Source organism: Piliocolobus tephrosceles, chromosome 1, assembly GCF_002776525.5.
Source record: "Piliocolobus tephrosceles isolate RC106 chromosome 1, ASM277652v3, whole genome shotgun sequence".
Taxonomy (NCBI): domain Eukaryota; kingdom Metazoa; phylum Chordata; class Mammalia; order Primates; family Cercopithecidae; genus Piliocolobus; species Piliocolobus tephrosceles.
In genome coordinates this window covers 1,301,700-1,325,272 of record NC_045434.1, presented here as the reverse complement: position 1 = coordinate 1,325,272, position 23,573 = coordinate 1,301,700, and the positions used below count along the sequence as shown (strand labels likewise).

General features: G+C 41.7%; 1 pseudogene; it reads left to right on the top strand.

Moving 5' to 3' along the window:
- The first annotated feature begins 1,805 nt into the window (after positions 1 to 1,805).
- Positions 1,806 to 3,568, top strand: LOC111545311 (annotated as a pseudogene).
- The last annotated feature ends 20,005 nt before the right edge of the window (positions 3,569 to 23,573 follow it).

The window sequence follows — 23,573 nt, the reverse complement described above, 5'->3', positions numbered from 1 at the left end:
TTTACAGGTTCAATGCTATTCTTATTAAACTAACAATGACATTCTCCACAGAACTAGAACAAAATCTATTTTAAAATTCATACAGAACCATAAATGAACCGGAATAGCTAAGGCAATCTTAAGCAAAAAGAACAAAGCTGGAGGGATCAAACCACTCAACTTTATAGTAGAGGGCTACATTAATCAAAACAGTACGGTATTGGTACAAAAACAGACAAACCAGTGGAATTGAATAGAGAGCCCAGAACAAAGCCGACAAAAACAAGCAATAGGGAAAGAACTCCCTATTGAATAAATTGTGCTTGAATAACTGGTAGCCACATGCAGAAGACTGAAACTGGACCTCTTTTTTTTTTTTTTTTTTTTTTTTTTAACAAGATATACAAAAATTAACTGAAGATTGATTAAAAACTTAAATGTAAAACCCAAAACTATAAAATCCCTGGAAGACAACCTAGGCAATACTATTCTGGACATAAGAATGAGCAAAATTTTTTGATGAAGACGCCAAAAGCAAAAACAACAAAAGCAAAAATTGACAAATGGGATCTAATTAAACTTATGAGCTTCTGCCTATCAAAATAAACTATCAACAGAGTGAACAGACAATCTACAGAATGGGAGGGAATATTTGTGAACTATGCATCTGACAAATGTCTAATATTCAGCATCTATAAAGAACTCAAACAAATTTATAACAACAAAACACCCCCCCCCCCCCCCCGCGAAACCTCATTTAAAAGTGGGCAAATGCTGGATGCAGTGGTTCATGCCTGTAATCCCAGAACTTTGGGAGGCCAAGGCAGGAGGATCACTTGAGAACCAAGAAAGAGCCTGCATAGCCAAAGCAAGATGAAGCAAAAAGAACAAATCTGGAACCATCACATTACCCAACTTCAAACTATACTGTAAGGCCATGGTCACCAAAACAGCAAGGTACTGGTATAAAAATAGGCACCTAGACCAATGGAATAGTATAGAGAACCAAGAAGTAAAGCGAAATACAGCCAACTGATCTTCAAAAAACCGAACAAAAACATACAGTGAGGAAAGGACACCCTATTCAACAAATGGTGCTGGGATAACTGGCAAGCCACATGTAGAAGAATGAAACTGAATCCTCACCTCTCCCCTTATAAAAAAATCAATCCGGCTGGGCGCGGTGGCTCAAGCCTGTAATCCCAGTACTTTGGGAGGCCGAGACGGGTGGATCACGAGGTCAGGAGATCGAGACCATCCTGGCTAACTCGGTGAAACCCCGTCTCTACTAAAAATACACACACAAAAAAAACTAGCCGGGCAAGGTGGCGGGCGCCTGTAGTCCCAGCTGCTCCGGAGGCTGAGGCAGGAGAATGGCGTGAACCCAGGAGGCGGAGCTTGCAGTGAGCTGAGATCTGGCCACTGCACTCCAGCCCAGGCGACAGAGCAAGGCTCTGTCTCAAAAAAAATTTTAAAAATAAATAAATAAATAAATCCACGATGGATCAAAGACTTAAATCTAAGACCTGACACCATAAAGCTTCTACAAGATGACATCAGAAAAAACCCTTCTGTCACTGAACCTACCTGCAGCTCTCAGGGTTTCTGTGTCTTTCTTTATAGTTGGAGCCAGGCCTACACACCAGCAACTGTGTCGAAGGGACCTGCAGTTGATATTGATATTGGCACCACCTACTCTTGAGTGGGTGTTTTCCGGCACAGAAAAGTAGAGATAATTGCCAATGATCAGGGAAATGGAACCACTCCAAGCTATGTCACCTTTACAGACACTGAACGATTGATCCGTGATGCCACAAGAATCAAGTTGCAACCCCACCAACATGGTTTTTGATGCCAAACATCTGATTGGATGCAGATTTGATGATGCTGTTATCCAGTCTGATATGAAGCATTGGCCCCTCATGTCGGTGAATGATGCTGGCGGGCCCAAGGTCCAAGTGGAATACAAGGCAGAGACCAAAAGCTTCTACCCAGAGAAGGTGCCCTCTATGGTTCCGATAAAGATGAAGGAAATTGCAGAAGCATACCTTGGCAATACTGTTAACAATGCTGTGGTCACAGTGCCAGCTTACTTTAATGACTCTCAGCGTCAGGTTACCAAAGATGCTGGAACTATTGCTGGTCTCAATGTACTTAGAATTATCAATGAGCCAACTGTTGCTGCTATTGCTTATGGGCTTAGACAAAAAGGTTGGAGCTGAAAAAAACGTGCTGATCTTTGACCTGAGAGGTGGCTCTTTTGACGTGTCAATCCTCACTACTGAGGATGGAATCTTTGAGGTCAAATCTACAGCCAGAAACACCCACTTGGGTGGAGAAAACTTTGACAACTGAATGTCAACCATTTGATTGCTGAGTTCAAGTGCAAGCATAAGAAGGACATCAGTGAGAACAAGAGAGCTGTAAGATGCCTCCGTACTGCTTGTGAACACGCTAAGCATACTCTCTCTTCCAGCACCCAGGCCAGTATTGAGATTGATTCTCTCTGTGAAGGAATCGACTTCTATACGTCCAGTGCCCATGCCCAATTTGAAGAATTGAATGCCGACCTGTTCCATAGCACCCTAGACCCCATAGAGAAAGCCCTTCAAGATGCCAAACTGGACAAGTCACAGATTCATGATATTGTCCTGTTTGGTGGTTCTACTCATATCCCCAAGATTCAAAAGCTTCTCCAAGACTTTATCAATGGAAAAGAACCAAATAAGAGCATCAACCCTGATGAAGTTCTTGCTTATGGTGCAGCTGTCCAGGTAGCCATCCTATCTGGAGACAAGTCTGGAAATGTCCAAGATTTGGTGCTCTTAGATGTCTCTCTTCTTTCCCTTGGTATTGGAACTGCTGGTGGAGTCATCACTGTCCTCATCAAGCGTAATACTACCATTCCTACTACCAGCAGACACAGACCTTCACTACGTATTCTGACAACCAGCCTGGTGTGCTTATTCAGGTTTATGAAGGTGAGCGTGCCACAACCAAGGATAACAACCTGCTTGGCAAGTGTGAACTCACAGGCATACTTCCTGCACCTTCCTGTGATGTTCCTCAGATTGAAGTCACTTTTGACATTGATGCCAGTGGTATCCTCAATGTCTGCTGTGGACAAGAGTACAAGAAAAGAGAACAAGGTTACTATCACTAATGACAAGGGCCGTTTGAGCAAGGAAGACATTGAATGTATGGTCCAGGAAGCTGAGACTTACAAAGCTGAAGATGAGAAGCAGAGGGATGAAGTATCATCTAAGCATTCACTTGAGTCATATGCATTCAACATGAAAGCAACTGTTCAAGATGAGAAACTACAAGGCAAGATTCATGATGAAGACAAACAGAAGATTCTGGACAAGTATAATAAAATTATCAACTGGCTTGATAAGAATCAGACTGCCGAGAAGGAAGAATTTGAACATCAGCAGAAAGAGCTGGAGATAGTCCGTAATTCCATCATTACCAAGTGTACCCGAGTGCAGGAGGCATGCCAGGAGGAATGACTGGGGGACTCCCTGGTGGTGGAGCTCCTCCCTCTGATGGTGCTTCCTCAGGGCCCACCATGGAAGAGGTTGATTAAGCCAGCCCAAGTATAGATGTAGCATCGTTCCACACATTTCAAAACATTGTAGGACCTAAATTTGTAGCAAATTCTGTGGCAGTTTTTAAAAGTCCGGCTACTATAGTAAGTTACTGGGCATTCTCAATACTTGAATATGGAACATATGCACAGGGCAAGGAAATAACATTGCACTTTATAAATACTGTATTTCAACCAGAAAATCAGTGTCTTAAATAAAAACTGTTTAAAATTGGCACCATAAAAAAAAATCAAAACCCTTCTAGACACTGACTTAGGCAAAAACTTTATGACCAAGAACCCAAAAGCATATGCAACAAAAACAAATATAAATAGGTGGGACTTAATTAAACTAAAAAGCTTTGGCAGAGCAAAAGAATCAGCAGAGTTAACAGACAACTTACAGAGTGGGAGAAAATTTTCACAATCTCTACATCTAACAAAAGACTAATATCCAGAATCTACAAAGAAATCAGCAAGAACAAAACAAATAATCCCATCAAAAAGTGGGCTAAGGACATGAATTCTCAAAAACAGATTGACAAATGGCCAAGAAGCTATGGAAAAATGCTCAACATCACTAATTATTAGGGAAATGGAGATCAAAACTGCAATGCAATACCACCTCACTCCTGCAAGAATTGCCATAATAAAAAAATTAAAAAATAATATATGTTTGCGTGGATGTGGTGAAATGGGAATACTTTTACATGGCTGATGGGAATGTAAACTAGTACAACCAGGATGGAAAACAACGTGGAGATTCCTTAAAGAACTAAAAGTAGATCTGCCACTTGATCCAGCAATCCCACTGGGTATCTATACCCAGAGGAAAAGAAGTCATTATATGAAAAAGATACTTGCACATGCATGTTTATAGCAGCACAATTCACAACTGCAAAAAAAAAAAGTCCCATCAACCAACAAATGGATAAAGAAAATGTGGTATATATATATATACCATGGAATACTACCTCAGTCATAAAACGGAATGAAATAATGGCATTTGCAGCAACCTGAATGGAATTGGAGACTATTATTCTAAGTAAAGTAACTCAGGAACGGACAACCAAATATCGTATGTTCTCACTCATAAGTGGGAGCTAAGCTATGAGAACACAAAGGCATAAGAATGATACAATGGACTTTGGGAACTTGGGGGAAGGGTGGAAGGAGGGTGAGGGATAAATGACTACACATAGGGCACAGTGTACACTACTTGTGTGATGGGTGAACCAAAATCTCGGAAATCACCACTAAAGAATTTATTCATGTAACTAAACACCAGTTGTTCCCCAAAGGCATATTGAAATAAAAAATAAATCTTAAAAAACATGGTACATGTACACAATGGAGTATTATTAAGCAAAAAAAAGAAAAAAAAAAAAAGAATGAGATCCAGTCCTTTGCAACAACATGAATGGAACTGGACATCATTATGTTTAATTAAATAATCCAGGCACAGAGAGATAAATGTCATATGTTCTTACTTATTTGTGAGATCTAAATATCAAAACAATTGAATCCATGGAGATAGAGAATAGAAGGATGGTTTCCAGAGACTGGAAGGGTCATTGAGGGATGTGTGTTGGGGGGAGGTGAGGATTGTTAACGGATACAAAAAATAATTAGAAGCAATGAATAAGACCTACTATTTGATGCCACAACAGGGCGGCTATAGTCAATAATAATTTAATTGTACATTTTAAAATAATTTAAAGGGTGTAATTGTATTGTTTGTGATTCAAAGGATAAATGCTTGAGGTGACAGATGTCCGTTCTCTATGCTGTGATTATTTCACATTGCATGCCTGTATCACACCCCATCTCATGCACCCCATAAATATGTATACCTACTATGTACCCACAAAAATTAAAACCAAAAGAAAGAAAAAGAGAAAAAGAAAAGTAAATAAAATATATTAAAAGGCAAAAGTAACAACAATAGCATGGTATTGAGTTTAAGAGAGACACATAGTCCAATGGAACAGAGTATAGAACTGAGAAATAAATCCATGTATTTACAGCCAACTGGTTTTCTACAAAGGCTCCAAGAACATACACTGGGTGTTGGACACTATTTTCAATTAATGGTGCTGGGAAAACTGGATATCTACATGCAAAAGTATGAAACTGGACCCTTATTTCTCACCATAAACAAAAATCAACTGAAGATGAATTATGAACTTATACATAAGACCTGAAACTATAAAACTATTAGATAAAAATACACAGAAAACACTTCAGAACATTAGTTTAGGCAAATATTTTATGGCTAAGACATCAAAAACACACACAATGAAAACAAAAACAAAAGCAGACAAATGGGAAAATATTATTAAATAAAAAACCTACAAAGCAGAGAAAACAATCAATGTAGCAAAGAAACAACTTGTTGAATGGGAGAAAATATTTGCAAACTATTCATCTGACAAAGAACTAACATCCAAAATATACTCAAATAGTAAAAAGCAATCACATTAAAAAGTACGCAAAGGACATAAATAGACATTTTTCAAAAGAAGAAGTGCAAATGGCTAACAGGTTTTTTTTTTAATGCTCAACATTACCAGACACAAGGGAAATATAAATCAAAACCAGAATGAGATATCATCTTACCCCAGTTAAAATGACTATTATTAAAAGGAAAACATAAGAGATGTTGGCAAGAATGTGGAGAAAATAAAACTCATATACTGCTGGTGGCAATGTAAGTCAGTACAGCCACTGCGGAAAAAGAGAATAGAGATTTCTACAAAAAAAAAGAAAAAAAAACCACAAAACTACCATAGCATCTAGCAATCCCACTACTGGGTATTTATCGAAAGAAAAGGAAATCCATAGATCAAAGGGATGCCTACATTTGCATGTTTATCACAACAGTATTTGCAATAGCAAAGACATGAGATCAACCAAATTGTCCATCAATGAATGAAAATGTAGTGTATGTGCACAATAAACTACTATTATGCCTTTAAAAAAACTGAAATTTTGTTATTTGCAGCAACATGGATATAAATGGATGTCATTATGTTAAGTGATGTATGCCAGGCACAGAAGGACAAATATTGGGCCGGGTGCGGTGGCTCAAGCCTGTAATCCCAGCACTTTGGGAAGCCGAGACGAGTGGATTATGAGGTCGGGAGATCGAGACCATCCTGGCTAACATGGTGAAACCCCGTCTCTACTAAAAAGTACAAAAATCTAGCCGGGCGAGGTGGCGGCGCCTGTGGTCCCAGCTACTCAGGAGGCTGAGGCAGGAGAATGGCCTAAACCCGGGAGGCGGAGCTTGCAGTGAGCTGAGATCCGGCCACTGCACTCCAGCCTGGGCCACAACGAAACTCCGTCTCAAAAAAAAAAAAAAGGACAAATATTGAATAGTTTCACTTATATGTGGGAGAAAAAAAAGTTGACCTCATGGAGATAGAGAGAAAAATGATAGCCACCAGAGACTGAGAAGTATGTGTAGATGGGTGCTGATGGAAGAACAGAGGTTGTTAATGGGTACAAACATACAGTTAGATAAAAGAAATGTTTTATTATTTGATAGCAGAGTAACTGACTATATATTACAATGTATTGTATATTTCAAAATAGCTTGAATAGAGAACTGAAAGGTTTCCAACACATAGAAATAATAAACAGGCTGGATACGCTAGCTCATTCCTGTAATCCCAGCACTTCGGGAGGTCAAGGGAGTGGGATATTTGAGGCCAGGATTTTGAGACTAGCCTAAGCAACAGTGATATCCCATCTCTACAAAAATAATAATAATCAGCCAGGTGTGGTGGTAGGCGCCTGCGGTCCCAGTTACTTAGGAGGCTGAGGTGGGAAAATTTCTTCAGCCCAGGGAGTTGAGACTACAGTGAGCCATGATTACACCGCTGCACTCCAGCCTGGGTGACGGAGTGAAACCCTATCTCCAAAAAGTTTTTGTAAAATTAAAAATAAAAATTTGAGTTGATGAATACCCTATACACCAACTTGATCATTATACATTGTATGCATATAACAAAATATTATACATATGACATAAATATGTACATATATTATGTATCAACATAAAAATATAAAAAAGAAATAAACTGGCATCAGAGCCATGAAAATGAATTGAATTGTTAAATGGCAGTTCATACAGACTTCAGGTAAAATGATAACTAAGCTACTTGGCTGAATAAAATGTTTAGAATGCAGCTGAGAAAGCAGAGAGATCTAAAATATATGAAAGAGATTAGGAGATACAAATAATCAAATGAGCAGGTCTAATTTAAATCATGTTGAAAATTCAGAAGTAGAGAAGAGGGAAAACAAAGATACAATATTTGAAATAAAGACTGAATTTTATAGAAATGATAAAGTCAGATCAGGAAAGATGGCTCATACCTATAATCCAACACTTTGAGAGGCCAAGGCAGGAGGAGTACTTGAGCCCGAGGAGTTTGAGACCAGCCTCAGCAACATAGCGAGACCCTGTCTCTACAAAAAAAATGTTTTTAATTAGCCAGGTGTGGTGGCGTGTGCCTATAATCCCAGCTATTCAGAGGCTGAGGTGGGAGGACCATTTGAGCCCAGGAGGTCAAGGGAGCAGTGAGACATGATTGTGCCATTGCACCCCAGGCTGGGGCACAGACAGAAATCCTGTCTCAGAAAAAAATATATATATATATAAATAAGTAAAAATAAAAACAAAGAAATAACAAAGTTGGGAATTGGAGATACATATGGGAGATCAAAAAAATGTGACAAATAAAACGGGCTATTTATATACAAACGAGACTAGTGTGGCCAGTCGCGGTGGCTCACGCCTGTAATCCCAGCACTTTGGGAGGCCGAGGCGGGTGGATCATGAGGTCAGGAGATGGAGACCATCCTGGCTAACACAGTGAAACCCCGTCTCTACTAAAAATACATAAAACTAGCCGAGTGTGGTGGCGGCACCTGTAGTCCCAGCTACTTGGGAGGCTGAGGCAGGAGAATGGCGTGAACCCGGGAGGCGGAGCTTGCAGTGAGGTGAGATCCGACCACTGCACTCCAGCCTGGGTGACAGAGCAAGACTCTGTCTCAAAAAAAAAAAAAAAAAAAAGAAAGAAAGCAAAGAAACAAAATCCTTATAGATGTATGATTGATGTGCACAATTTACTCAATTGTATTTGCTAATCATATTAATCATATTACAAAGATTATTATAATTGATACAACACAATGTTGGTAATAACCTTGAATGAATGTATTCAGAGAAATACCCTATGCAACATGTAAAACTATTTGGGGGACTATCAAATGCATTTCTAGTTGCAAATTTTCATCACTTTTGATAAACCTTAATTATTCTCCTCCAAAGAGTCTGAACAATCTTGAATATTTGCTTATCAGCATAGATTAAGACTAAAGGACTAATTGTGGCATAGCTATTGACCACAAGCTTATGGAACCATACCAATAGAGGGTTGTTGATCCATGCTACAACCACTGAAAATGAGAATATGAAGTCCATCCTATATATGAAGACAAAACAACTCACCAACAATAGTATGGTCTGGGAGACCCTTTTTGCTGGGGAGACTCTTGGGGAGAGGCTGGTGCTATGTAGGTGCTGGGACATCATTTAATTTTTCTTCTTAAGAATAATTTACACATTGGCCTTGACTTTCTAGTAAAAATAAATAAATGTTTAAAAATAGTAATTTACACACCACAGTAACAGTGTTATAATATTCTGTGCTTCTTTGTGTCTTTACTATTAACAGTAAGTTTTGTGCCTTCAGATGATTTCTTATTGCCCCTTAACCAACAAACCAACCTTCCTTCCTTCCCTCCCTCCCTCCCTCTCTCTTTCTTTCTTTCTCTTTCTTTTCTTTTCTTTTCTTTCTCTGGAGTGCAGTGGTATGATCTCTGCTCACTGCAACCTCCTCCACCTCCTGGGTTCAAGCAATTCTCCTGCCTCAGCCTCCAGAGTAGCTGGGATTACAGGTGCCCACCACCACATCCAGCTACTTTCTGTATTTTTAGTAGAGATGAGGTTTCACCATGTTGGCCAGGCTGGTCTTGAACTCCTGACTTCAGTGATCCACTCACCTTGGCCTCCCAAAGTGCTGGGATTACAGGTGTGAGCCACTGTGCACGGCCACATTCTTTTCTTTCTGATTGAAGTAATCCCTTTGGCATTTCTTGGAGGACAGTTCTGGTGTTGATGAAATCTCTTAGCTTTTGTTTGTCTGGGAAAGTCATATTTCTCTCTCCCAAATATTCTTCAAATATTTGAAGGATATCTTTGCCAGATATACTACTCTGGGATAAAAGTCGTTTTTGTTTTTGTTTTTGTTTTTTTTTTTTTTTTGAGACAGAGTCTCGCTCTGTTGCCCAGGCTGGAGTGCAGTGGCCAGATCTCAGCTCACTGCAAGCTCCGCCTCCCGGGTTCCCGCCATTCTCCTGCTTCAGCCTCCCGAGTAGCTGGGACCACAGGCGCCGCCACCTCGCCCGGCTAATTTTTTGTATTTTTAGTAGAGACGGGGTTTCAGCGTGTTAGCCAGGATGGTCTCGATCTCCTGACCTCGTGATCCGCCCGTCTCGGCCTCCCAAAGTGCTGGGATTACAGGCTTGAGCCACCGCACCCAGCCTTTTTTCCCTTTTTGTTCAGCACATTAAATGAATCATGCCATTCTCTTCTGGCTTATAAGGTTTCCACTAAAAAGTCTACTGCCAGACATACTGAAGCTCTATGGAGTGCTGTTTCTTTTCTCTTTTGCTTCTTTTAGGGTCCTTTCTTTATTGTTGACCTTTGGGAGTCTGATTATTAAATGCCTTGAGGTCGTCGTCTTTGGGTTAAGTCTGCTTGATGTTCTGATATGTAACCTTCTTTAGTTGGATATTGATATGTTTCTCTAGGTTTGGGGAGTTCTGTGTTGTTTCTCTGTATAAACTTTCTACCTCTATCTTTCTCTACCTCCTCTTTATAGCCAACAATTCTCAGATTTGCCCTTTTGAGGCTATTTTCTAGATCTTATAGATGTGCCTCATTCTTTTTTATTCTTTTTTTCTTTAGTCTCCTCTGACTGCATATTTTAAAACAGCTTGTCTTTATGCTCACTAATTCTTTCTTCTGCTTGATCAATTCTGCTACTAACAAACTCTAATGCATGTTTTAGTATGCCAAGTGCATGTTTCACCTCTAGGATTTCTGCTTGATTCTTTTTAATTATTTCAACCACTTTATTAAATTTATCTGATAGAATTCTGAATTCCTTTTCTGTATTATCTTGAATTTCTTTGCATTCCTTTAACACATCTATTTTGAATTCTCTGTCTGAAAGGCCACATATCTCTGTTTCTCCAGGATTGATCTCTGTTGCCTTATTTAGTTCATTTGGTGAGGTCATGTTTTCCTGGATGATCTTGATACTTGTAAATGTTTGTCTGTGCCTAGACATTAAATAATTAGGTATTTATTGTAGTCTTTATAGTCTGGGCTTGTTTGTTCCCATTCTTCTTGGGAAGGCTTTTCAGATATTCAAAAGGACTTGGGCATTATGATCTAAGTTGTATCCGCTTTAGGGGGCACCCTAAGCCCACTAATGGCTGTGGTTCTTGCAAACTCATGGAAGTACTGCCTTGATGGTCTTGCACAAGATCTGGAAGAATTCTCTGATTTACAAGGCAAAGACTCTGGTTTTCTTTTCTTACTTTCTTCTAAACAGTCTCTCTCTGTTCTGAGCCACCTGGAGCTGGCAGTGGAGTGACACAAGTACCCCTATGGCCACTACTTCTAAAGCTGTGCTGGGTCAGTCCCAAAACAAGCACAGAACTGGGTCTCACCCAAGGCCTGCTGTAACTCCTTTCTCGCTACAGCCTTTGTTTGCTCAAAGCTCTGGGGCTCCACAATCAGCATGTGGCAAAGTCAGCCAAGCCTGTTTGTTCCTTCAGTGTGGTGAGCTCCTCCAGGCCAGGGAAATGTCCAGAGGTGCTGTCCGGGAGGCAAGGACTAATGTCAAAAACCTTAGAAGACTACCTAGTGGGATATTGTTCTGCAGCTGAGCTAGCACTCCAGCCACAAGATTAGTCCTTCCCACTCTTCCTCTCTTTTCCAAAGGCAGAGGAGCCTCACCCCATGGCCACCACCACTGGCCCATGGGCAGTACTGCAAGACTGCCGCTGATGTTCCCTGAAGGCCCAAGGGCTCTCCATTCAGCTTGTGGTAAATTTTGCCTGACCTAGACTCACCCTTCAGGGCAACAGGCTCCCCTCTGGTCCAGGGCACATCCAGAAATGCCATCTGTGTTAATTTATTCTTACATTGCAAAACATAATCATGCCTTCCCAACAGTGCCCCAAAGTCTAAACTCATCCCAGCATTAACTCAAAAGTCCAAAGTCCAAATTCTCATCTGTGACAAAGCAAGCCTCTTCCACCTATGAACTTGTCAATCAAAAAGAAGTTAGTTACTCCCAAGATACAATGGGGATATAGGCATTGGGTAAACACTCCTTTTGTAAAAGGGAGACACTGGCCAAAAGAAAGGGGCTCCTTGCCCCATGCAAGTTTGAAACCCAGCAGGGCAGTCATAAATCTTAAAGATCCAAAATAATCTCTTTTGACTTTATGTCTCAAATCCATAGCACAGTGGTGCAAGGGATGGGCTCCCAAGACCCTGGGCAGCTCCACCCGTGACTTTGCAGGGTTTGCCCCCAGTGGCTGATCTCATGAACTGGTGTTGATTGCCTGCAGCTTTTCCAGATGCAGGGAGCAAGCTGCCAGTGGATCTACCATTCCAGGGTCTACAGGACGGTGGCCCCCTTCTTACAACTCCACTAGGCAGTGCCCTGGTGGGGACTCTGTGTGGGGGCTACACATTTCCCCTCCACACTACCCTAATAGAGGTTCCCCATGTGGGATCTGCCTCTGTAGCAGGCTTCTACCTAAATACCAGGCTTTCCCATATATTCTCTGAAATCTAGGCGGAGGCTTCCAGGCCTCAACTCTTGTATTCTCTACACCAACAGGCTTAACACCACGTGGAAGCCACCAGACTTACAGCTTGCACCCTCTGAAGCAGTGGCCTGAACTGTGCCTGGGCCTTTTTGAGCCAAGGCTGGAGCTGGAATGACTAGGATGCAGGGAGTTGTGTTCCAAGGCTTGCAGGGTGAGCCCTGGTCATGGTCCATAAAACCATTTTTCCCTCGTAGGCCTTTGGGCCTGTGATGGGAGAGCCTCTTGCCAAGTCTCTGAAATGCTTTTGAGGCCTTTTCCCTATTGTCTTAGCTATCAGCACTTGACTCATTTTTACTTATGCAAATTTCTATAGCATGCTTGAATTCCTCCCCTGAAAATGGACTTTTCTTTTTTGGTTTCTTCTTAAAAAAAAAAAAGGAATACACATGCAGAATGTGCAGGTTTGTTACATAGGTATACATGTGTCATGGTGGTTTGCTGCACCTATTGACCCATCTTCTAAGTTCCCTCCCCTCACCCCACAGCCCCCAGCAGGCCCTGGTGTGTGTCCTCTCTGTGTCCATGTGTTCTCATTGTTCAACTCCCGCTTATGAGTGAGAACATGCAGTGTTTGGTTTTCTCTTCCTGTGTGTCAGTTTGCTGAGGATGATGGCTTCCAGCTTCATCCATGTCCCTGCAAAGGACATTATCTCATTCCTTTTTATGGCAGCATAGTGTTCTATGGTGTGTATGTGCCACATTTTCTTTATCCAGTCTATCATTGATGGGCATTTGGGTTTGATCTATGTCTTTGCTATTGTAAACAGTGCTGCAATAAATATATGTGTGCATGTGTCTTTATAGTACAGTGATTTATATTCCTTTGGGTATATACCCAGTAATGGGATTGCTGGGTCAAATGGTATTTCTGGTTCTGCACCCTTGAGGAATCATCACACTGTTTTTCACAATGGTTGAGCTAATTTACACTCCCACCAACAGTGTAAAAGCCTTCCTATTTCTCCACATCCTCTACGACATCCGTTGCTTCCTGACTTTTTAAAAATTGCCATTCTGACTGGCATGAGATGGTATCTCATTATGGTTTTGATTTGCATTTCTCTGACGATTAGTGATGTTGAGCTTTTCTCGATATGTTTGTTGGTCACATAAATGTCTTCTTTTGAGAAGTATCTGTTCATATGCTTTGCCCACTTTTTGATGGGCTTGTTTTTTTCTTGTAGATTTGTTTAAGTTCCTTGTAGATTCTGGATATTAAACCTTTGTCAGTGGGTAGATTGCAAAAATCTTCTCCCATTCTGTAAGATGTCTGTTCACTCTGATGATAGTTTCTTTTGCTGTGCAGAAGCTGTTTAGTTTAATTAGATCCCATTTGTAAACTTTGGCTTTTGTTGCAATTGTTTTTGGTGTTTTAGTCATGAAGCCTTTGCCCATGCCTATGTCCTGAATGATACTGCCTAGGTTTTCTTCTAGGGTTTTTCTGGTTTTGGGTTTTACATGTAAGTCTTTAATCCATCTTGAGTTAATTTTTATATAAGGTGTAAGGAAGGGGTCCAGTTTCAGTTTTCTGCACATGGCTAGCTAGTTTGGGGGCTTTTCTTGTTTACCACATGACCATGCTGCAAATTTTCCAAACTGTTATGCTCTGCATCCCCTTTAAATATAAATTCTAACTTTAGATCATTTCTTTGCTCATGCATATGAGCACAGGTTTTTGGAAGTAGCCACTCTACTTCTTGAATGTTTTGTTGTTCAGAAATTTCTACCACCAGATACACTAAATCATCATTCGCAAGTTCAAAGCTCCACAAATTTCTAGGGCAGATATACAAAGCAGCCAAGTTCTTTGCTAAGGCATAAAGAAAGTGACCTTTGCTCCATTTCTTAATAAGCTCCTCATTTCCATCTGACAGCCTGGACTTTCACGTCCCTATCACTAACAGCAATTTGGACACAACCATGAAACCAATCTGTAGGATATTCCAAACTTCCCATCGTCTTCCTGTCTTCTTCTGAACCCTGCAAACTCTTCCAACTCCTGTCTGTTACCCACTTTCAAAGTCACGTCACATTTTCAGGTATCTTTATAGCAATGCCCCACTCCTCAGTACCAATTTTCTGTATTGGGCTGTTCTTGCATTGCCATAAACAAATATCTGAAACTGGTTAATGTATAATAAAAAGAGGCTCAATTGGCTCAGGGTTCCACAGGCTGTACAGGAAGCATGATGCTGGCAGCTACTCAGCTTCTTGGGAGGCCTCAGGAAACTTACAGTCATGGTGGAAGATGAAGGGGGAGCAGGCATGTCACATGGCCATAGCAGCAAGAGAAAGATGGGGGAGAGGCTACATGCTTTTAAATAACCAGATCTCATGAGAACTCACTCACTATTGTGATGACAATACCAAGGGGGGATAGTGTTAAATTATTCATGAGAAACCACCCCCACGATCTAGTCACCTCTCACCAGGCCCCACCTCCAACTTTAGGAATTACAACCGAACGCGAGATTTGGGTGAGGACACAGATCCAAGCCATATCACCATAAAAAAGCCAAGTCCTTGAATTGAGGACCCCAAGAGCTTGCTTGGTGCTCTACTCCCCTGTGGCCAACCCGATACCTAAGGTGCAAAATAAAGTCCCCTTTACTTTTCCCTCTGCTTTTCTCAAGCAGGAGTCTTGCTCCTTAGCCACACAGATGGTAATGTGCTGAGTCTCACCTAAAGCCAGAACATCTCAGAGTCTCACCATGACATACTGCCTGGGTATCACTGCTTCTTATTCAGGGCCCAAGGGCTCTTCAGTTAGCAGGTGATGATTCCTGGCAGGACTGTGTTCTTCCTTTCAAGGTACTGGGTTCCCTTCTGAACCCATGTGTGTCTAGAAATGTCCAGGAGCCAAGGCTTGGAAAGGGGGCCTCACAACTGTGACTGGTACCTATTCTGCTGTGGTTGGGCTGGTATCCAGGGTGCAAGGCGAAGCCCTCCCACTCTTCCCTTTCCTCTCCTCAAGTGGAAGGAAGTTTCTTTTTTAGAACTACAAACTCTGCAGCCTGGGCGTAGGGAAGGGGTAATGCCAGCCCTCCCTTAATTGCTCCAGCTGGTGTCTCAGGTCATGTGCCCCCACAGCCCACTGCTATGAGCCCAGTTCAGCACTGGAGCTTGCCTAGGAGTTGCAGCCCTTGAAGCCTAGATTGCCTTTCAAGTTATTTAGGGCCCTGGAGCACTTTAGCCTGCGGCGGTGAGGCTTGCAGGTTCTGATTGCTGGGATTGGCGATCTCCCTCTGGCTAGAACTTGTTTATGTAGCCTTCCATTGATGGGCATCAGCTGAGTTTTGTCCCTTTTTGTCTTCTGCTCTAACAGGGCAGCACTGAGTTCAATGCCTCACAATTGTTGTCTCTCCAGTGCACAGAATCACTCTTCGCACCATGCCACCGCTGCTTGGGAATGTGGCAGGGACGGTGTTTGTGATTCAATACTGTTTTTCCTACCTCTGCAATGCCTCTTCCAGCAATATGAAGTTAAAACCAGGTACTGTGAGTTCACACTTGATTTTCAGTTCTTACAAAAGCGCTTTTTTTGTAGATAGTTGTTAAATTGGTGTCCTTGCAGGGAGAATGATTAGTGGAGCCTTCTGTTCTGCCATCTTTCTCTGCCCTTCCCTTAATTTTGCTTCATGCTTAGTTTTTACTTATGTTTACTTATATTTGGTTTTACTACACTTAAATGTGACTTATGCTTAATATTACTAAGCAGATTAGTTTAAAAACTCTATGTAGTCAAATATATTAATATTTTCCTTCATTGTTTCAGGATGTGAGACATAGTGAGAAAGTTTTCCATGCTCCCATTTATACAATGATTCATCTATGCATTTTATTCTGGCATTTAAAAAAAAAATTAGAATGGAAGATATGAAAACTTTGCTATTTGCATGCATTTCCTTTTACTTTATAAAATTATTTAAGCTTTATTCTTATCCATATTACTATCTAGTTATTCCCACATGACTTGTCTTAATATGTCTTCCCCCATTGCTTTAGATATCACCATACATTTATTCGTTTTTCAAGTGGATCTATTTTTCTTTTTCTAGACTGGTTAATCTCTTTCACTGGAAAGTCTATTATTTTTAATAAGCTCATGGTTTACATTTATAATATTTTATAAAAGGTTTTTTCATTGATGTTAATAAATATGAATGATCTGCTGTTTTTTTCTTTTGATACCGTCTTTGTTAGTATTTGGTACCAATGTTCTATTTACTTCATAAAACATATTTGGAATTTGATTATATAAATGTGTCCAATTATCACATGTACCCCAAATATATATACATCTATTACATATCAATAAAGGGTAAATTTTTTTTAAAGTTTGGAAGTTTTCTATTTTTTCTTTTTTCAAAAAGACCAATTTTATAATATTGCAATTTTTTTTTTTTTTTTGAGACGGAGTCTCACTGTGTCGCCCAGGCTGGAGTACAGTGGCCGGATCTCAGCTCACTGCAAGCTCCGCCTCCCGGGTTTACACCATTCTCCTGCCTCAGCCTCCCAAGTAGCTGGGACTACAGGCGCCTGCCACCTCGCCCAGCTAGTTTTTTGTATTTTTTAGTAGAGACGGGGTTTCACTGTGTTAGCCAGGATGGTCTTGATCTCCTGACCTCGTGATCCGCCCGTCTCAGCCTCCCAAAGTGCAGGGATTACAGGCTTGAGCCACCGCGCCTGGGCAATATTTCTATTTTTTAAACAATTAAGGATTTCTTTATGACTAATATTTACTCTATTTTAAAAGTATTTTGTGTTACATAAAAATAATTTTATTTTTATTTATACTTATTCATTTGAGATTAATAATCATGCCTTTGAAAATTTTTAATGTTTAGGAAGTCTTATTTAGCTGAATATATCCATCAGTCCTTAGGCGTTGGGCTAAATTTTCTCCCATAGGCAAAAATGTGGATGATTCACATGGAGAAAAGCAGCTCATAACAGTTATCTAATAATAGTGACATGGAGGAGGACTCCTCCAAGAGAGCTGTGCAGTTGGCAGGCAAGCTTATGAGGACCACACCAAGAACAGCTCAGCAGGCTTGAAGGCCTGGAGTGCTTTTAGCACTGTCTGCAATGGAAAGGAGGGGATTGCTGTCGGATGTCTCATGGTTTCTTCAGCTGGTGGAAGTCCTCAGAGGAGAACAGAAGATGGTCCCCACATCGTAAGGTGTGTAGGCCAAGTAATTATGTGCCTTTTTTATGTTTTCTTGTCAGTATGTTGAACTAATGTGGTAACCTGGTTAATTATTACCAACTCAGGATACAGGGAGGTTTAAACATCTTTGATTTACTTAGAATCAGGGCAAGGATGAATCATGACTGAAAAAGTGTTGGGTCTAGGTAAATATGCCTTGTGACTATGCAGTCTCCAAATAGGAGAAGCCACTCCAACAACAGGAGTTGCCATGTTTCTTGTGAATGCTATAGGCTGCATACTGTTGGTTATGTAGAATAGCTAACGGCTCTCCCCTATAGGACCACAGCTAGCTAAATCCTACCGTTCTGCAGGGACGTGGTAGCCTGTGATGTAGGATGTCCACTATGGAACTATTTCCATTCTATATGGGAGACTGAGGTGGGTGGATCACTTGAGGCCAGGACTTCGAGACCAACCTGACCAACATGGTGAAACCCCATCTCTACTAAAAATACAAAAATTAGCCGGGCATGGTGGCCCATGCCTGTAATCCCAGCTATTCAGGAGACTGAGGCAAGAGAATCCCTTGAACTTGAGGGGCAGAGGTTGCAGTGAGCCAAGATCGTGCCACTGGATTCCAGCCTAGGTGACAGAGCAAGACTCCATCTCAAAAAAAAAAAAAAAAAAAAAAAAAAAAGCGAGTGGAATAGAATAGGAGACAAGTAGAGAGAATGTAATGGAATAGAATAGAAAGAATAGAATTGGATTAAACTAAATTGAACAGAATGGTGTGAAGTGGAATAGAACAGAGCTGAATGAAATAGAATAGGAGTGGAGTGAAATGAAAAAGAATGGAGTGGAATGGAATGGAGTAGGACAGGAGTGAAATAAAGCAGAATAGAGTTGACTAGACTGAAATATAATGGAATGGAGTGAAGTGGAATGGGGTGGAGTACAATAGAGTGGGAAGGAATGGAGTGCAATGAAGTCAAGGGAGTGGAGTGGAAATGAATGGAATGGTATACAGTGGAAAGAAATAGAATAGAATGAAGTGGAAAGGAATATATTAGAATCAATTGAAGTGTAATGGAATACAGTAAGATAGAATGAAATAGAATTGAATAGGATGGAATGGAGTGGAATGGAAAATAGAATGGAATGGAATGAAGGCAAGTGAAGTATAGTGAAAGACAACTGAATTGAACAGAATGGTGTTGAGTGGAGTGGAATACAATGGAGCGTAATGAAATAAAACGGAATGGAATAAGAATGAAGTGGAGTGGAGTGGAATATAAGAGTAGAATAGAATAGAATGGAATGGAGTAAAATGAAATAGACTAGACTAGAATAAACTGAAATAAAATGGAATGGAGTGGTATAAAACAGAATATAATTGAACATAATAAGCTGGAATACAAAGGAGTGGAGTAGAATACAGTGGAGTAGAAAAGAGTGGAATGGAAGGGCATAGAATGTAACAGAATGCAGTGGAAGGGAATTGAAAAGAATGAAATCGGCCGGGCGCGGTGGCTCAAGCCTGTAATCCCAGCACTTTGGGAGGCCAAGACGGGCGGATCACAAGGTCAGGAGATCAAAACCATCCTGGCTAACCCGGTGAAACCCCGTCTCTACTAAAAAACACAAAAAACTAGCCGGGCGAGGTGGCGGGCGCCTGTAGTCCCAGCTACTCGTGAGGCAGGAGAATGGCGTGAACCCAGGAGGCAGAGCTTGCAGTGAGCTGAGATCTGGCCACTGCACTCCAGCCTGGGCGACAGAGCGAGACTCCGTCTCAAAAAACAAAAACAAAAGAAAAGAAAAGAATGAAATCGGCCAGGTACAGTGGTTCACGCCTGTAATCCCAGCACTTTGGGAGGCCGAGGTGGGCAGATAACGAGGTCAGGAGTTCAAGACCAGCCTGACCAACATGGTGAAACCCCGTCTCTACTAAAAATATAAATATTAGCCAGGTGTGGTGGCAGGTGCCTGTAATCCCAGCAACTCAGGAGGCTGAGGCAGGAGAATCACTTGAACCCAGGAGGCAGAGGTTTCAGTGAGCCGAGATCGCACCACTGCACTCCAGCCTGGTGACAGTGAGACTCCATCTCAAAAACAAAAAACAAACAAACAAAAAGAATGAAATTGAATAAAATATAATAAATTGGATAAAATGGGATGGAGTAGAGTGAAACAGAATATAATTGAATAGAATATAATAGAATGGAATGGAGTGGTGTGGAATAGAGTGGAATAAAATGAAAAAGAATGGAAGAGAATAGAAAGAATAGAATAAAATGGGATGGAGTGAAATGAAGGGAGTGAAGTATAATGGAAGGGAGGGGAATAGAATGGAGTGGAATAAAATGAAATAGTATAGAAGGAAATGGAATAGAATATGCAAAATGAAATAGAGTGGAGTAGAAAGGGGTAGCATAGGATAGAAAAAGACAAAATGAAGTGGAGTGGTGTGAAATGAAATAGAACAGAATAGAATAGACTAGAATAGAACAGAATGGAATGCAATGGGATGGAAACAAATGGAGTAGAACGGAATAAGTGAAATGGAATGGAGAGGAGTTGAGTGAGCTGGAGTAGACTGAACTGAATGGAGTGGGGGGCTGCACCTTGTAAGGACCTTCTTTCTAGTGGAGACTGCAGAGTTACGAGGTAGGGCAGGGCATCACAAAGCAAGAGGGCTGAGTGCAATAGCTCAGGTCTCTCTTCCTTTACTTATTAAGCTGCCAGCTCCATTCCTATGATAACCCGTTAATCAGGTAATCCAAGAATAAGTAATTCATTCACGAGAGCAGAGCCTTCACGGTACCATCATCTCCTAAAGGTCCGATTTCTCAACACTGCCACATTGGGAATCAGGTTTCAACATGAGTTTTTGTGGGGACAAGCCATATTCAAACCACAGCACTGGAAGAGTACATTCTCGCTTTAACATTGAAAGGATAGAGATTGCCTAGGGCAATTTAAGTACATTTACCCTTTAAGGCTGAAGGGATAGAGATTGCCTAGGACATACAGCAGAGAAATCCACCAAGAAGAAAGTAGGTTTTTTGTTTGTTTTGAAACAAGGTCTTAGCTGGGCGCGGTGGCTCAAGCCTGTAATCCCAGCACTTTGGGAGGCCGAGACGGGCGGATCACGAGGTCAGGAGATCGAGACCATCCTGGCTAACATGGTGAAACCCCGTCTCTACTAAAAACTACAAAAAACTAGCCGGGCAACGTGGCGGCGCCTGTAGTCCCAGCTACCTGGGAGGCTGAGGCAGGAGAATGGCGGGGACCCGGGAAGCAGAGCTTGCAGTGAGCTGAGATCCGGCCACTGCACTCCAGCCTGGGTGACAGAGCGAGACTCCGTCTCAAAAAAAAAAAAAAAAAAAGGAACAAGGTCTTGCTCTGTCACCCAGGCTGGAGATTAGTGGCACGATCTCAGCTCACAGCAGCCTCGGACTCCCAGACTCAAGAGATCTGCCCGTATCAGCCTGGCAGTCAGGCTGATTTCCATTCAGTCAGTAACTGTGATTACAGGTGCACGCCACTATGCCCGGCTAAGTTTTGTATAAAAAAGTTTTTCAGGCTAGGCATGGTGGCTCACGTCTGTAATCCCAGCAATATGGGAGCCTGAGGTGGGTGGATCACTAGGTCAGGAGTTTGAGACCAGCCTGGCCAGCATGGTGAAACCCTGTCTCTACTAAAAATACAAAAATAAGGCTGGGCGCAGTGGCTCAAGTCTGTAATCCCAGCACTTTGGGAGGCCGAGACGGGCGGATCACGAGGTCAGGAGATCGAGACCATCCTGGCTAACACGGTGAAACCCCGTCTCTACTAAAAAATACAAAAAACTAGCCGGGCGAGGTGGCGGGAGCCTGTAGTCCCAGCTACTCGGGAGGTTGAGGCAGGAGAATGGCGTGAACCCAGGAGGTGGAGCTTGCAGTGAGCTGAGATCCGGCCACTGCACTCCAGCCTGGGCGACAGAGCCAGACTCCGTCTCAAAAATAAATAAATAAATAAATAAATAAATAAATAAATAAATAAATAAATAAAATAAAAAATAGCCAGGCGTGGTGGCATGCGCCTGTAGTCTGAGCTACTCAAGAGGCTGAGGCAGGAGAATTTCTTGAACCCGGGAGGCGGAGGTTGCAGTGAGCCGAGATCATGCTACTGCACTCTGGCCTGGGCGACAGAGCAAGACTCCCTCTCAACAACAACAAAAAAAGTTTTAAAATTTAATTCAGTGTTTAAAAATGTGCTCAGGGGCTGGGCACTGTGGCTCATGCCTGTAATTCCAGCATTTTGCGAGGCCGAGGCAGGTGGATTATCTGAGCTCAGGAGTTCAAGACCAGCCTGACCAACATAGTGAAACCCTATCTCTACTAAAAACACAAAAATTAGCCGGGTATGGTGGCATGTGCCTGTAATCCCAGCTACTCAGGAGGCTGAGGCAGGAGAATCGCTTGAACCTGGGAGGTCGAGGCTGCAGTGAGCTGAGATGGCGCCACTGCACTCCAGCCTGGGCAACAGAGCGAGACTCCACCTCCAAAAAAAAAATAAAAAAAGAGTACTCAGGCTGGGCGCGGTGGCTCACACTTGTAATTCCAATACTTTGGGAGGCCGAGGCAAGCAGATCACTTGAGGTCAGGAGTACAAGACTAGCCTGGTCAACATGGCAAAACCCCATCTCTACTAAAAATATAAAAATTAGCCAGACGTGATGTCGTGTGCCTGTAATACCAGCTACTAGGGAGGCTGAGGCAGGAGAATTATTTGAACCCAGGAGGTGGAGGTTGCAGTGAACCGAAATCACATCATTGCAACAGAGCAAGACTCCGTCTCAAAATAAATAAATAAATAATTTTTAAAAAAAACCTTCAAAATTCAAAAGGACAAACCAAAACATGAAAAATCTCCCTGTGACCTTTTATCACCTAGACCTTCAGTTCCATTTTCCAAAGGAAATGATGTTAACATTGCTATGTGAATCTCCCCAAAACATTTTATACATACAATAGCACGTATATATACCACATATAACTATAGCTACGTGTTGTATTAATTTCCTATTGATGCTATAAAAATTACCACAAATTTAATTGTTTGAAATAAAATATATTTAGGCTGGGCACGGTGGCTCACGCTTGTAATCCCAGCACTTTGGGAAGCCGAGGTGAGCAGATCACCTGAGGTCGGGAGTTCGAGACCAGCCTGACCAATATGGAGAACAACATCTCTACTAAAAATACAAAATTAGCCAGGCGTGGTGGTGCATGCCTCTAATCCCAGTTATCCGGGAGGCTGAAGCAGGAGAATCCCTTGAATCCGGGAGGCGGAGGTTGCAGTGAGCTGAGATCATGCCATTGCACTCCAGCCTGGGCAACAAGAATGAAACTCCATCTCAAAGTAAATAAATAAATAAATATAAATAAAATATACTTATTATCTTGCGATTCTGGAGTCAGACATCTCACATGGGCCACAGTGGGCTAAAAATCAGGATGTCTGCCGATCCTGGTGGCTCATGCTTATAATCCCAGTGCTTTGAGAGGCCTAGGCAGGAGGAGCACTTGAGCCCAGGAGTTCAAGGCCAGCCTGGGCAACACAGCGAGACCCTCATCTCTACAAAAAAATTTTTTTAACTAGCCAGGTATGGTGGCACACACCTGTAGTCCAGAGACTGAGATGGGAGGACTGCTTGAGTCCAGGAGTTCAAGGTTGCAGTAAGCCATGAACATGCCGCTGCACTCCAGCCTGGGTGACAGAGGGGAGAACTAGTATAAAAGAAAAAAAAGAAAAAAAAAAAGAAAGAAAAGAAAAGAAAAAGAAGACATAAAGAAAGAAAAGTACATGTGTATTTTATGCAATGTT